The sequence below is a fragment of the Amblyomma maculatum genome, chromosome 1, assembly GCF_055883805.1.
Source record: "Amblyomma maculatum isolate TAMU_Amacu chromosome 1, ASM5588380v1, whole genome shotgun sequence".
In the NCBI taxonomy this organism is placed as follows: domain Eukaryota; kingdom Metazoa; phylum Arthropoda; class Arachnida; order Ixodida; family Ixodidae; genus Amblyomma; species Amblyomma maculatum.
This window is the reverse complement of record NC_139344.1, coordinates 296,588,914-296,605,024: the sequence shown is the minus strand read 5'-3', so window position 1 is coordinate 296,605,024 and position 16,111 is coordinate 296,588,914. Positions and strand designations below refer to the sequence as shown.

The following is a 16,111-nucleotide window of genomic DNA, read 5'->3' as shown; positions in this document are numbered from 1 at the left end:
AGTTTGACTCATTGATGCTATATCTGTTATGAAATAGTTGAATGAATATTTCAAACGCCCGTGCTTTGCTTTTACTGAGAGTTGCGCAGGCCCGGAGATGGCTGCAAGGTAGGTTTGAATTTTCAATTTCAATTTACTTTCGCATGTTCGCATCGTGAGGGTCAAAGGAAGAAAACCAGAAATTGTGGCTTGACATGCCACTCGGCCCCTACATTGCAGGGCAGCAGGCAACATTCAAATTACTTACACAAGTAACATCGCGAAATGCAAATAATGGTTGTCAAAAAACGGCTGGCGCATCGTTAGAGAGAGAAAAAAAAACACAAAAGAAAATTTCCTTTTGTGTTCCGCACAAAAAATAATAAAAACGAGCAAGAAAAAACACAATTAAAAGCATGTTATTCAAAACAAGTCAACACTGTATGGAACGAAAAGGATAAAGAGGCAAGGAAAGCAAGATGAAATCTAAAAAGTAGCTCCTCTGTACCTTTGCGGCATGCTCGGGATATATGAACATTTCGAAACTTGTTCAAAAGACAGGGCAGCGTGTTTGCTAAGCTATATGTAGCAAATATTGTGCAGCATGTTGGAATTTGGCACCGCTCGCTGTGTCTGCAGGGGTAAAATTGTACAGTCGTCAGCATGGCTGCAGCTAGAGCCCTCGAACAGACGCACACAGAAAGTGAATTTTAGAGCCCACCTGGGGCACACAGACATACTATTTGCAATGATAACTGCCCAGCCAATAGCTCACTTTGTTTGCTCCGCAGCACATCGCTCCAGCACTCTAGACGACTTTACATTTAGCAAAAGGTGTACCACGTCACGCAAGTAATTGATATTTTGTTTTATATCCTTCTTATATCTTTCAGCCAGCATCGCATTATACATTTTCGATACTTTTACGGAATGGCGGATTAAATCGCATGTGTTCATATCAGAATAGGCGTCTAGTATTGCACACTGAGCCTTCTTCTGCAAAACGTAAATCTTATTTTTATTGGTAGTTGTTCTCCAAACTAAGTACCCATAGTTTACTTGGGACATAAACAGTGAATTATACACAAGTTTACCTTGGCATAGAAGTAAATGACGATGCCGGTTAATGATACCTGCGACACGAGAACGCTTACTGGTGACAGCATTAACATGATTGTCCCAGCTGTTGAAGAGTACCCCTACTATCTTAACATTGTCTACAACCTCTATTGTTTTCCGAACCTAGCTTAATATCACATGGCGTAATAATGTTTGAAAGGTTTACCTTAGTCTTAGTTACCCTAATTTTCAAATGATTATCAAGGGACCATTGACGGAGTGTACTTAGTGTCCTATTTGCCTCGTTTATCACATCTTCACATGTGCTCGATGAGAAGAACAGTGAGATATCATCTGAATACATAACACACTTCGCATGCAGGAATTCATTAACGATATTATTGATATATAAGTTAAAAAGTAGGCGTCCAAGGATACTTTCCAGACGTACGCCAGCAGTTACTTTCTTTACTGAGTATCGACAGCTATTATTACAAACAAGCTGAAAGGGGTGTGCAAAATATGACGCAAGAAGCCCATGAACACGACCACTGAAGCCGTAGTCCAACAGTTTTGCTAAAAGTACAGTACGACTAAAGGTCGGGATACATGGAGCGTTTTTATTGCGTCGAGCGAGTGTTTTTTGCCCGACGGCGCGCACTCGACTCCCGGCGTCAGGCATATATTTGAAGCGTGGGCGGCGTGGCGTCTTCTCGAACCGGAAGCTCCTGCGGACGCGCGCCAATAGTAGCACGGAAAGCTGAAATTTCCGGTTTGAGCGGCCGCGGTCAACATGGCCGCCATGGACGACGAGGTGGGCGGCAATTTGGACGCAGAAATGTGATATCGTGAAAATATCAGGCACGGAGTGTCACTTTGTGAGTATCGTCTCCCTGAAATAAAAGGCGTTGGAATGAGCCCATTCGCGATTTTAACACAAGGAACGGCGTCTCTCTGCAGTTATTTCCGTTCGCTGATGCATCCGCGGTGCCGCTTCGTCTTTCCATGTAACTGGAGGCTGGGCGTCAGCGCGGCAGTTTTCGCTAAAATTGTGGAAAAAAGCGCCGCATGTATTCCGGGCTTAATGTAGTCGAAGGCCTGCGAAAAATCTATAAAAATACCAAGAGCAAGTTTCTTTTCTTGGAAACACTGTAAGAGGTACTCTTTTTGACTTAGTAATGCTATCTCGGTAGATTTATGTTTGATGAAACGATGATTTCGTCACTGGTGTTTCATCTGGCTGAAATGGGTGTTTCAATGGGCTTCATCTAATTGCCGACGCAGTGCTACAACTACTACCTCGCAAAGAAAACTCGTTTCGTTTTACACTTTTACGCCTTTCCGATCCGTTGGGTATCCCCATTCTGCGTCAGCCTAGGGAGCGCGACAAGGGAGCAGAATTATTCGAGCGACATCACTAACTGTAGTTCACTCGTCTCATTGATGCACAAGAGCTGCCAGAGATCTCCTGGTGCAACCAAGTTCAGAAAGATGCTTTTGCTATGGCGCTCCAAAACACCAAGGAAAAACTGTTTGACGCATCATCAAATATGCGCAATCTTCACCATTTCATCGACGACGCCTTTGTGCCCAGCACCTGGCTTCTGAACGCTCCAGTGACATCCACTGAAGTAGCGCCTGTGTTGCTCCCTGGGGAAGACCCGTCAACATGCTTTGTGGTGTTGCATCCATATAGCAATGTTCTCCATGGCGCAAGATGCGGGGAAGGATCCGAATGACGCGTCCGTGTGTCAGTGTATCCAGGCAAAATATGTGGTGTGTGCGCGTGTTCGGCTGGAAGCAGCTGATGCTCCGACAGCATCTCTTCCATGCGAAATCAGAGCTAATGATTTTCCTGATCGGTCAAAAGACCATCTGGGGACGTAGTAAAGTTTCAAATTTCTATTAGACAGTAACATGTGAAATACTACTGTGCTAATATTAGAACGTACAAGTTTATTGCCGAGAGAGCTGCCTGGTGGGGAGGGGGAAAGATTGATCAGAATCGTAAACATGTGCCTGCGGCAAACGCTTGGAAAATCAGATATGATATACCGCGTCTAGGAACATTGCTATCTGAAACTGAAGCTGTTGTTAATTTAAGAACAATCACCTTCATTTACCCCAATTCTAATGAGCCAGGTGTCCGTCACATTTCTTGTTTGGATTTTGTTATTTGTCTACGCTAGAAAGTGGTGATGAACCGCAACAAACAGATGCTCCTAAATATGTTACTCTGAACAATGCGCGAAAGCTGTTTGGCCGACTGGTGTTATTGTGGAATGTATGATGGGTAAGGATGGGAGGTAGTTAGGCATTTTTGACATCCCTGTTCATTAGCGGTTGTCACCTCGGGGCCGGGAGTGTATTGAAGATTTGAGACTGACGGTTGAGATGGAAGACGAAGCGCGAGAGTGTGAGCGCCATGTTGGGACCGCAGTAAAGAACGACTTCCTTCTTCTACACGACCCACTGTAACCGACGTCCGCGAACGCTACTTATGTGAGCAGCATTTTGGTCGTCCGCGGCTGCGCACGGCTCGTTTATCATGCCTTCTGCTTAAAAGTTTGTATCATTGGAACGGCAGTATTTAAGAGGGAACTGCGCTGCAGAGGCTGTTGCGATTGCGAGAAGCAAACAGCCAATAGCTACTTTTTGAGGGGTAGCTCGGTCCTTATGATGCACATTTATGGAGACATATTAACAATTTATGGCCATCAAATTGTTACACTTTTTCTTGTAGACATTTGCGAACTTTAAACCACCGGCCGTGTTTAGTGGCGCTTTCCTTTACCGGCAATTTATTTCGTTTCTTGCTTGCATGGGTTTTTGTGGGTGTTGCTCCTGACTTGTGCTTTCGCGGTGTTTTACAAGTACTCCGCCTCTGTAATGATGTTTCATAGCTTTTAAATGTGTTCTATATGTTCATACTTACTCTGCACCGAATGACGACATCCTAGGCTCACTGTGAAATCAGAAATGTGCTTTAAGATCTCTTAATTCCTTGTATTTCTATGGACGCTAAGCCTTCTTTTCACCCCCAGTTGGCCCAGTCATGCGACAGCAGTGCCATCGCATATTGCTTACGTCACAGATCGGTGTTGGTATATACAGGGTGGCCAGTATTACTACCACAATACCCCCCATCCTTCAACAAATCTGTAGTTGCCTGACCTTCCCCAGCTGATTTTCCCTTTCATAGTACCTAAAGTTTTCCTAGGCTCGTCCTACGTTTCTGGCGGAACGTCTGATTGTTTTTCGCTACTGCCAATCTCATTATTGTCCTGACTACTTTGGGTACTGTATAGGTACTGTATTCCTCGGCTACCTTAACTATCTTGCCCATACAAGCGATGACATTGCCCGCCTTGTCCCTTAGCACATACACCTGATTTTTTCCTACACCTAATGTCCTCTTCGGCACTTTAAGGCTGCCGCCGTTCTTTTGTGTATCCTCGATTTTCCCCATGTTATTCTTACGTCGAACACTTTGCACCTATTGATTAGCTTTGACAGTACTGTCAGTTCTATCCTGTCTTTTGGGTATGAGGCTTTCAAGCTTTGGCGTTTCTTAGTCGAATCTCTCGTCTTCATAGATTATTTACCGGTATCCTCTCTAACTATCCCACCACCTAGTTCTTGCGCGGACTCAGTAATATCCCTGAGGGTATCGTTCATTGCTTCTACACTAAGGTAGTCTTCCTCGGTTAAAGCTTCATGTCCATTCTGTAGCGAGATCCTGAATTCTTCTACCTTCCCTCTCGCAGCTAATTATTGGATAGACTTCTCCCTTAGTAATGTGTTTTGTTCCCTATTCAAATCTAGACTGATTCGGCACCGTACCATCTTATGCTCACTGCACCGTAGCTTTTCGATTACCGCTACATCCAGCATAATGCCAGGGCTAGAACACAGTATGAAGTCAATTTCGTTTTTTTCTGTTTGCTAAAGAAAGAATGCATGATTCTTAAGTTATTCCGCTCTGTGAGCTCAACTAACAACTCCCCTCTGCTATTCGTAGAACCAATACCATAGTTACCCACTTCATGCTTTTTGGTCTCCAGCCTGCTTTTCGACTACTGTGGCATTGAATTCGCCAGTAAGTACATAACAGTGCGTTTTTACTTTCTTCATATCTTTGTAGACTGCCTGGTCTAGAAGTAGGCCTATACAACCTTCAGTTCTGTACAACGCTTTTCGTAACTGTGTCATTGGAGACATGAGAAAGTGTTTAAACAAATAAAAGGCTACATGTTCCAGCATAGATTGTCGCTCAAAAGATTTCTATATCACTGCTAGCAGTGCGCGAAGAAACAAAATGAACATTGCATGTTTTGGGAACGGCCAACTGTTGTGGTGGCTATGCACAGCCTTTGTCAAAAGTTTGGAGCCCAGGAGGTCTGCTTCTTAACCGTGTAGTGGCGTTGATTTAGCATTAGTGGAGGCCCATCGGAGGGTAAGGCAAAAAAATCTTACCATCCAGAGATTCGGAACAGTAGAAATGCATTACAAGCCACACGAAGTGATTCAGAAGCAGACCCCTTCTGACGTCGGCGACTGAGTTCCGGCATCAGAGGAAGGAATCGATCCAAGGAAAGCGCCAAGAAAAAAAAATCCACAATACCATATCATCTCAGTCGCTCCATCATTATCATAACCATGACTGGGCCTACTGCAGGAGAAAGGCCTATTTCAAACTTCTCCAAATAACCGTATCGTGTGCAGTCATGTATTTGTCGCAAAGTTTCTAACCTAATACGCTCACGCAAATTTCTGCCGCCCCATGTTTCGGTTCCCTTTCTTGAAATTCAGTCCGTTACCCTAAAATAGAATAACGGTTATCATGTGTTTGCGTTACACGCCCTGCCGACGTCCAATTCTTCTCGATTTTGACTGGGACGCCAGTCGCAGTTCTCTAACCTACTCTGTTCTCTTCTTTACCGTTACAATTATTATTTTTCTTCTCATAGCGAGCTGGGGTGTCCAAGGCATAAGTTTGAACCCTGCCCTTAGCCTTTAAGTTTCTGTTCCATAGGTTAGTTTTGTAAGTTGCTGTTTTTATATATATTCTCTTGAGATATCTTCGAAAAATGCCATTAGTGATCCAAAAGTGTCGGCCAAAAAGTGTTCCACACAGTTCTTATTTCAGTTTCGCAATATTCCGTACTAGCGGTCACCACCTGCCTAAAGTGGTTGCGTTCCTTTAACATTTTCGACACCTCACTGCGTACTGTTAACTCTTGTTTCCTCCCGAAAGTGTTGAACATTACTTGAGTTTTTTTTTTGCATATTCATTTTTTTACCCACCGTTCTTTTTTGTCGGTATAAATATTGATCATGCTTTCGAATTTGTCCTCTGAGTTACTCGGCAATGCCATCAGTGTATTTTACTAAGGTCATTGACGCCTGTTTCCTATCCAGGGTCCGTATTTTGAGTTTGCGTAGTTTTATGCATTGTTTTCTGCTCATCTGACTGTGCAAACTCGGATGTCGGTTGCTTCCACCAATAAGGCGAGGCCAGGTCTCTGAATGTAAACACGCGGTGCCTCTTCGGCCGACACCGTTTTATTGCTGCGTTTATGATGGCAGCCGCTATTAATATTGTAAGGTAGGGCTTGGCGGATCAGGTTTATTGCAGACCTGAGGCCCTGGTCGCACACACTCAGTATGGGCGCATTTAGGTAAGGAGTGAACAGAGTGAAATTTCCGTGCATGAGTCCAAGCAAAGCAATCATTGAAGCCTTGTGATTTTGCACCCATTGCTGCCTCGTTATTTGGCATAGTCCTGTCTTGTTTGGGGATGCATAATCAATGAGAAATGATCAGGGCTCTTATAAGAAAGGTCATTTCAGAACATGGAGGTATGGGTGCGTGTATTGCGAGCGTACGATGAAAGGTAAATGTTCTGCTAAATGTCCCATGCGTGTTTCATTTGGTCTCCTGCACAATAGCTGCGTAAATGCCTCGCATGCATTGTTCATTTGTCTGCTGGCAGCTGTGTGCTGCTTCAACCTTTCTATAACATTATTCCCAAAGTACGACGCCTTAAATCAGCATTTGGTACAGCACGCCTTGGGCCCCTTATTCACAACAATGAAGAACATCCGGGATACATGCGGTCCCGATGGTCATTCGATTGGAAATGGAGTGACAGCGAAGGAGCCGCTTCCGGGGTCCCCGAAATGTTGTCATGCGACGTCTTGGCCAATCACAGGCGGCGGCGCGACCCGCGGATAGTTCCGTCGCGAGGGCTGTGCATCTCTGCTGAAAAAAGGCTTTTTCTATTTTTTCTGTCTAATTTTAATCTGATATTCGCGTTTCCGGCGTGAAAACTGTGGGTTTCTGCTGAAAGCCCGATCTTTGCAAAAACTTGCTGCAGTGTCCCTTTAACCACGCCTGTGAATCGCCCACACGTTAGTCGGCCCCACACACAACACACAATGAAAAACAGGCAAGAGCAAAAATATCTGTATTTTTCGTAATTCAAGAAATGTGCCCCCTTTTTTTGTACAAAGAGATATACATATCTTTCATGAGAACTAATTTCTGCTCTAACCGATATCAAAACGAGCCCGTGGTCGAGCTGAAATTATGAACAAAAATCCCAACTTCAAGGCTCAAGAAGAAAAGCCACGAATAACGAGAGCTTACGCATGCATGCCTAGGAGCGGACGGCTTACATAGGAGGGTACTATTTTTTGTTGTCACAAAATGGAGGTGATGTTTCCATTACGATTTTGGGATTTGAGAGTAGGTGGTCTCTTGCACCCCCAACCCTTCGTGATTTGCCTCCGAGAACTCCAGAGAAGTACCGGAAACGATGTTTGGCTGTAACTCCGTTAGATGGCCGCCAGATCGACGCATCCGTGAGACCACTTTCCGCAGATAATGCCATCAATAAAGATGAAGAGCCACTGCAGAGAGCCCTCATTAACAAGTAAAAACATGGCATGAATAATTCTGCTTACTCCCACCAGTGCCTCTTGATCTATGGTGCACAGACTGATTGCAGTGCTTGCGCCCCCAAGAGCGAGCTTGGAGCCCAATATCATTACACCACGTATTGCGGTACGTCGTCATACCCCCACTGCCAATTCGTCGGCGTTATAGAAGCTATCGCGCAGTATAGTGACTGCAATTTCTAAAAGCAAGCTTTTTGAGTTAAAAGACTGCTTTTTTCCTGCATAGCATTGTCAGCGGTATCGCGCGTCCTAACACAGCTGCGGCCGGTTAACATAATAAACAGCAGGTGGTCTCTCTTGGCAGCGCACCAGCATAAGAACATAAGAAAAACGTGTGAGCGTTGCAGGACCGCCGCTGTGCGACGCACATTAATAGCGATGTTTGCCCAAGTGAGTGCCCCTAATAGCTTGATATCGATATTACTTAGCCTCTCAGTGAATGAAGATCATAGTAGTTATAGTGAAAAGTTACCTATGTACTGTTAGTTACCAAGCCTGCCCCTTCGTATTTCTATTCGGATGCAATATACCGCTGCCCATGCTATGCCGGAGAAAGTGCTCTTCTCAAACACTATTTTCGGGGAAACGTCCTGTATTGCCCTGCACTCAGCAACACTGTTTCTGCTGCATAGCTTCTGTCGTAAAGACTTGAAAAGTTAAACAAAAAAAAAACGTCGTTTCAGGGTTGTGTGACTTACTGAGCCTTAGGAGAATGCGGAGGGGTAAAAAGTTTGGATCTGATTTCAGCTACTATCAGTTGCGCAACCATGAAAAAATCTACGCAGAAATTTTTATTTCAACCTGGTGCTCAGTTCTAGGCAATTCGCCATTTTGTTCAAATTGTGACGTATGCGTTACATATGCGATAAAATGGTGCAAGTTTAGGTAAGCACACAATCGGGTTACGCATTCTGAAGAAAAAAGAGAAAAAAAAACCTGTGTCGTCTGCTATTATATTGTAACGGTTCTTACACTAAAGAATTACTACAACCGCTGAACGAGGGCACCGAGAGAGCTGAACCAGGAACGCGGGCAACAGGAACGGCCGACACTTCAACGTCCTCTACTTTTGCCGATTGCGCTCCTTCTTCATCTCTAATGCACGTGTCACTGCCCCCTCCTCTGGAGCGGTGTTACCATCAGACAGAAGAGCGGGGGAGGAAAAGCGTTGCACCATAGTCTGACATCACGGATAGACGGGTCGCTCGTAATATGGCTTCATTCGTACCACATGCACAACGTCGCTGCGCTTGCTGTTGTGCGATGAATGAGCTAGTGCGACCTCATACGTTACGTCGCTGAGGCGGCGGACAACAAGGTAAGGGCCGAAGTAGCGGCGTAGTAACTTTTCGGACAGCCTGCGGCGACGAATGGGCGTCCAAATCCACACATAGCCACCCAGGTTGTAAGCAACGTAGCAGCGTCCAAGGTTGTAGCGGTCAGCATCGATCGGCTGCTGACGGTGAATGCGGTGTCTGGCCAGTTGCTGCGCTTCTTCCGCGCCCTGAGCATAAGTGGCGACGTCGACGTCAAGTTCGCTCTCACTGTCAGGGGGGTCAACGGGTAGCATAGCATCCACGGGGGTGGTAACATGACGACCGAAGACTAAATCGAACGGAGTGAACCGTGTTGTTTCTTGCTGCGCGGTATTATACGCGAATGTTGCGTATGGAAGAATTTGGTCTCGTGTTTTGTGCTCGATATCAGCATACATGGAAATCATGTCAGTCAAGGCCCTGTTGAGGCGTTCCACCAAGCCATTTGTCTGCGGGTGGTAGGCCGTTGTACGTCTATGGCTGGTACGCGTGAGCTTGAGCACAGCCTGAGTGAAGCGGGCAGTAAATGCAGCTCCACAATCAGTAATGATAGCTGCAGGAGCGCCATGACGCAGGACGATGTTGTGGACAAAGATTTCGGCGACTTCAGCAGCAACCGTTTGCAAGTGACGGGGTCTCAGTGTACCGTGTCAAATAATCTGTCGCGACCACAATCCACCGTTTTCCTGTGGACGACTTCGGAAAAGGGCCGAGGAGGTCTATGCCAATTTGCTGAAAAGGGGTCTTTGGGCTGCAGAAAGCCGGCTGGTTTCAGAGGAGGAGATTTGCACCGTTGGCAATCGCGGCATGTTGTTACGTATTTACGCACTGATGCTAGTAAACTGGGCCAGTAATACTTAAGCGGAATCTTTGCCAGTGTGCGACTGACCCTCAAGTGGCCCGCGGATTGTTCAACGTGACAAGCGCTCAAGATTTCGGAGCGTAACTGGGATGGCACAACAAGCAGAAGGATTCGCAGCCACAACTGCACATGTGTAACTCGTGTCCTTTGCTGTTATAGATCGGCGTACCTTGCCTCGTGCCAGCCAAGCCCTATTGATTCATCTTTGCTATCTACCGAGGACCAGCTCGCCATCTTATCTGGCTCCCAGGTGTGCCAGCTGAGGACCGGCGATCATCCTGCACCGCACCGTGACTACCCAAGAAACACATAACGTCTAATAAACTTCTTTAAACAGCTCTGGAAGGCTACAAATATCTTGTTCTAGAACAAAACCTCTCACAGACGTCGGCGGAAAGAAGTTTCCTGGAAAACTTCGTTAGCACGTCTATACTAAGACGCCTTTTCAAAGACTTCTCAGATATGTTTTTTTTTGGAGACATCAATTAGATATTTTTCCAAATACCTCTCAGCGATGTTTATTCAGAAACGTTTCACAAATACTATTGTAGAAAGGGTTTACTAACTTCTAAAAGTCCACAAAAGAATACTCCATGTTTCCCCTGTTCAGAATGTTGAATCACTATTCAAAGAATGTTCACGAATCGCAGCGAACATTTTCTACGCATGGTTTATTGCAGCCACGGAATTAAGCAATAATTACGGCACATAAATTGTTAGACAGCTTTGCATTACTCCAATGTCTCAACTTGATTATTTGATAATCAGGAACAGAAGGTAAGAGACCGCTTTAAAACAACCTCAAACTTTGAAACTGCGGTCAGTTCTAGCGGGAAACAAAGCCCCGTCATTTACGGTCCAGCTAACCTACCGCTCGTAAGGCTGCACTGGGTTGCGCACCGGTCCTGAAAGACGAGGCGAGGCACGCGAATGACAACACTTTTTTATGCTACGAATGCCTCTTCATTCCAGCTTGACTGTCCAACACCAGAAAACCACCGTATTGCCGCTCGTAAGGCCGCACTGGGGTAGCATACGGGTCCTGAAAGAAGACGGGAGGCACGCGAATGACATGCATCTACTCCGGCTTGCTTGGGAGCACGAGAAAACCACCGCATTGCCGGAAAATGCATAGCAAATAATGTTGTTTGTTGCTTGGGCAAGAGAACAGTCAGCAGGAGAGCCGATCATACGCTCAAACATCGTTCCGCATGCTGAAGCCTGCTGCGTGGTGGCGCTCTGCTCGATGCCGATGCAATTTACGATTTGTCAACATTGCTTTATTATTTCAGGTTTTTTTCTTGTTTCTTTGCAAAGCATAAGGTTAAATTGAAAAACAAAATAAAATAAACTCATAATTGTTTTTGTAATAGTTGGGTTTGGAGGCAGTCATTGCCAAGGTCAATTTACAATGGTCATTGCTTTATTAGCATTTTGGCATTGCAGTCGCTAGCGACTGCTTGCTACCCACGCGCACCGATCGTTCAACTCATCTTTTCTCGTCTTTCGACATGCTCAACGGTTGCTCAACGTGCTCTCGATGGTGTGTGTTCAGTGTGCTGTCTTTGTTTCCCGCGCTTGGACATTTACGCTGATTTTGCAGCTTTCCCGCGCTGTATTTTACAACCACTGCTGTGCTGTGATAGGGAGGTCATATTTCTCAACAGTAAGTAACTTCCCAAGTCCTGTTGTATGGTGAATGCAGCGCGCCGAAGTTGAACCGCAGATGCGTCTGACTAGCGCGCTAGAAACACGGGTAGATAGCAATGCGTGTTAGTCTTTCTATCTGTCCATGTTTCTAGCGCTGTTTTAACGTACTGTCCAACCAACTCGACCAACAAGCAACTTAGCTGTATTGTATTGGCTTTGTTAACTTCACTGATGCATGCTAAGTATGTGCGGTAGCAAATGTAGAACTGAAGTAATATATCTTGGGGAGTTATTTTGTTGCTAATGGTCGTGTTGAAGATGTGGAATTATACGAGTCTGTTTTAAAACATTCCGGCACTTCACTGGCACCAGGTGCAGAATATTCGTGTTTTCTTCCAATAAATAGTTGGTAGTTGTGCGCATATGGTGTCCTATTCGTTTTTGTTGTCATCTTTGTACCGTAGCGTTTTCAAATCAGTAACCTCAGCTCACTTTAAGGTTTTCTTTGTATGCACAGTGTGAATAAAACTTTTTTCTCTTAAAACACACTAGAAAAGATTGTTCTTTAAGTTCACTGTAGGTCAATGCCCGAAGCATAAGGCCACTGCCTCGACCTCGTTTTGTGGTGCGAGCTATGAGGGATTTTTTTTTATGCATGGCCTACTAGGTGAATGATTTCAATGGCGTTCATGGTAGGTCCGGGCATTTTGAATAGACGCTAGTAGTATCACCGTATTTTGGTGTTTCCTTTCTCCGTGCATATTTTTCTTTTCTTAAAAACCCCACACAACTCAGGCACATAGCTCAACTGCCACTGCCTTTGGCTTGTTTGATTATTTTGAGCTTTTTTTGTCTTTGCAGGTTGCTAGAATCTTGTCTGTCTTAAAGACCCCTGGAAAAGGCAGAACCTGGAGCTTACGATAAGCCATTGAATTTAGCTCATCAGCCAATGCCTTCAGTGTGAATTATGATTTTATATATCGATGCAAGTTATAAAAAAAGTATTTTTTTTGCAGAACCTTCAGGGCGGATGGTTCCAGTGAGTTTACACCAGTGCATTTGCATGCATGCCTGTAACTTAACTTTTTTTTGCCAGTGCAGGTTGTTTGGAATTTACTTTTGCAGAAGAACCTTTAAAAAAGGCTTCTCAAATCCATATTGTCAACAAGTTTATTTGCTGATTGCTTTTACTTTTGTAGATGGAGTGCAATAAAAATTCGGACTGGAGAAGCATGTGTTCTTCATACATTCAGCATGTGCATTCACTATTGAGTGTAGCGACTTGTAGTTTGTGCTCATTGTCCTCAATTGTGCATGTGAGACACACAATAGTCTGCTTTGAGAGCATTTTTTTCTAAATTTTAAATTACAGTTAACTGGGGAGAGGGTGAATTGTTGAAGGTTTGCATTTTCTACAGCACTATAAGAAACAGCTAGAGATGGCACATAATCGATGGGGTGGTAAAGGAGTAAAATTGAAAGTTTATAAAAAAAATTAAAATTTTAATTCTCTTCAGCCCAACTGATTTTGCGCCATCTCTAGCTGTGTCTTATTGTGTTGTACAAAGTGCAAGTCTTCATCAATTCGCCTTCTCCCCAGTTAACTGTGTCATTTCATTAAATTTAGAAAAAAAATGCTCTCAAAGCAGAGCACTGTGACCTCACATGCAGAATTGAGGACAATGAGCACAAACTGCAAATCGTTACACATCTAAACCAAGAATAAAAACGTTCTAACCAAGAGGGTTTAAAGATGTCAACAAGCACAGCTATAGCAGAGCTACAGCTAGAAGCAATGTCTAGAACAAGTATAAAAATTTTCTAGGCGAGAAGTTTTCAAGACTTCTACTGGCGTAGCGTTAGCAGAGCTAAATCGGAGCTACAGGAAGGCTTGTAGCTCTTGGGTCTACAGAACGTCTCAAATGAGTCTTCTTTTAGAAGTGCCCATTTCTTGGCCTAGACATATTCTAGATGTCATTTAGTTCTTTTTGTGTTTCGTGGGTAGGGACGCCGGCCAACCACGAGAGGTCGCCGCGCCATCAAACCCTATAAAAACCACCGCCTGGCATCATCGCCCTGGGATTCGCAGCCACAACTGCACATGTGTAACTCGTGTCCTTTGCTGTTATAGGTAGGCATTTTGTTTCTTTGTTCTTTCAAAGTTCCTGACCACAGTGGCTGCCAATCCCAATTACTGTGTCTTGAATTTGCTTAAATGGGTATTGACGTGTGTACGTGCCGTGCTCGCATTGGTTCATTTTTTGCTCGTCGGTCAATTCACTGCTCCCGTAGAGAGCGTTTCGCATCAGAATATGGCCTTCTACGTATGCTGTGCCCTAAAACTTCTTCGCTTATGTTATCCATGTGTATTGCAATGCTCTTACTCTGTGCGGGCGACGTAGAGGCTAACCCAGGTCCTAAGATTGACGATGTACTCACGCTGCTAAAAGAGTGCCACGCTGAAACCCCTACGTCGTTAAGAGAAATCAATCAGCAGATCAACTCCATAAATGCGCGAGTGTCCACTATTGAACAATGTCTAACTGGTGTATCGGGGCTCAAAAACGGCCTTGTCACAATGAGCGACTCTGGGCAGGAATGCAAGGTGAACATTAACAAAACAAACAGTGAATTGATTGGTGTGGTAGAGGACATGAACAACCGCATGCGAAGAAATAATTTGATCATCAAAGGCCTTCCTGAAGTCGAACAAGAAGGATATGCTGAATCCGAGCGCATTGTCAAAGAATTTATAGGTACCTATCTTGGTATTCAAGTCGGCGACATCGAAAGAGCCCACCGGTTAGGACAGCGTCGTGCTGATAGTCGTCGGCCAATCATTGTTAAATTCCTTAACTTTAAGTCTAAAACCGAAGTTCTAAGTAATGCATTCAAGTTAAAGGATGTCAAAACACCAAACGTCTGGTTGGATGAGGATTTTTCTCCTAAAGTTCTTTACGAAAGAAAAAGGCTACACGACTTGCCAAGGATCAACGCAGTGCAAACGAGCGTTTCAGTGTGCGCTATAACAAACTACACATGAGGGGCGGCATTTATCGCTATGATTCAGCTTCAGACTGTGTTATTCGTATCTCTGCCCCTCATGTGCAAAAACAAAGCGCCTCTGCTACTGTAATCGATACTTCTGACTCTCAAAACCAAGAGGAAACAACTGAATGACAGTATGTAAAACCACGTAAGAAAACGGCCACACCCAATCCGATTTCTCTGCTCTTGGCAAATGTCCGCAGCATATTTCGTAAACTAGATGTTTTAAAAACAATAATTCACACTTGTTCTGCCGATATCCTTGTGGGAACTGAAACTTGGCTTTCTAATGACATCGCCAGCAGCGAACTAATGTTCCCATCGTCGTTTGTACTTTTCCCTCGAGATAGGATCGGGGCTAGAGGAGGAGGAGGGCTTATTGCGGTAAAGAAACAGTTCCAACCATCGCTCATAGATATTGAATCGCCTCTAGAAATAATCTGGGTCTCTGTTCACTTTTCGCACATTCATTGTGTCCTTGGTGCTTGCTACCGACCGCCAGACTGCCGCTCTAATTTCTCTGAACTGTTCAGTGACGCAATTGATCAAATCTCGATCAAATTTCCACGCTGTTTTCTAGTCATATGCGGTAATTTTTAACTATCCAGCCATAGATTGGAGCACCTCATGTATTAATACACAGCATGATCGCGCAGAAAATCTTCGGTTTCTTCACTGCCTTCGCTACCATCACCTCACCCAGGTAGTCGATAAACCAACTCGCGGAAATCACATATTAGACCTCATCCTGACAAACAGTCCTGACCTTGCATGTACTCAAGTCATGGAAAAAATCAGCGATCACAGAGCCGTTCATTGCTCATTGTCTCTACCTCGCACTGAAAGAACAAAAATAAAAAAACAAATACTAAACTATGCGCGCGCAGGTACCTAAAGAATAAATATCATGTTAGATAGTTTTTTAACCGAGTTTCACTCCAGCTTCGCGAGCCGTTCAACTAATGAAAACTGGTGCTTATTTCGAGATCAGCTAAAATATATAGAAGATTCATGTGTTCCCAAATGTACAATAACATCTCGTAAAAGCGACCCATGGTTCTCTCGGGATGTTGGAAGACACCTAAACAGGAAGAAGAGAGCGTATAGAAAAGCTAGTCGGTCAAATGCCCATGAAGACTGGCAGAAATACAAGGAAATTTCCAGGCTTGCCGAAACAACAGTTGCTGATGCGAAAAAGAAATATTTTAATTGCACTCTTCCAAACCTTTTAAAAA

The 16,111-nt window shown here is 44.4% G+C and overlaps 1 protein-coding gene across 4 annotated transcripts in view; it reads right to left on the bottom strand.

Annotated features, from left to right (window-relative positions):
* LOC146206846 (uncharacterized protein ZK1073.1) overlaps positions 1 to 16,111 on the bottom strand; it is a 215,999-nt gene that overhangs the window by 108,448 nt on the left and 91,440 nt on the right. The gene's annotated exons all lie outside the window — the stretch shown is intronic.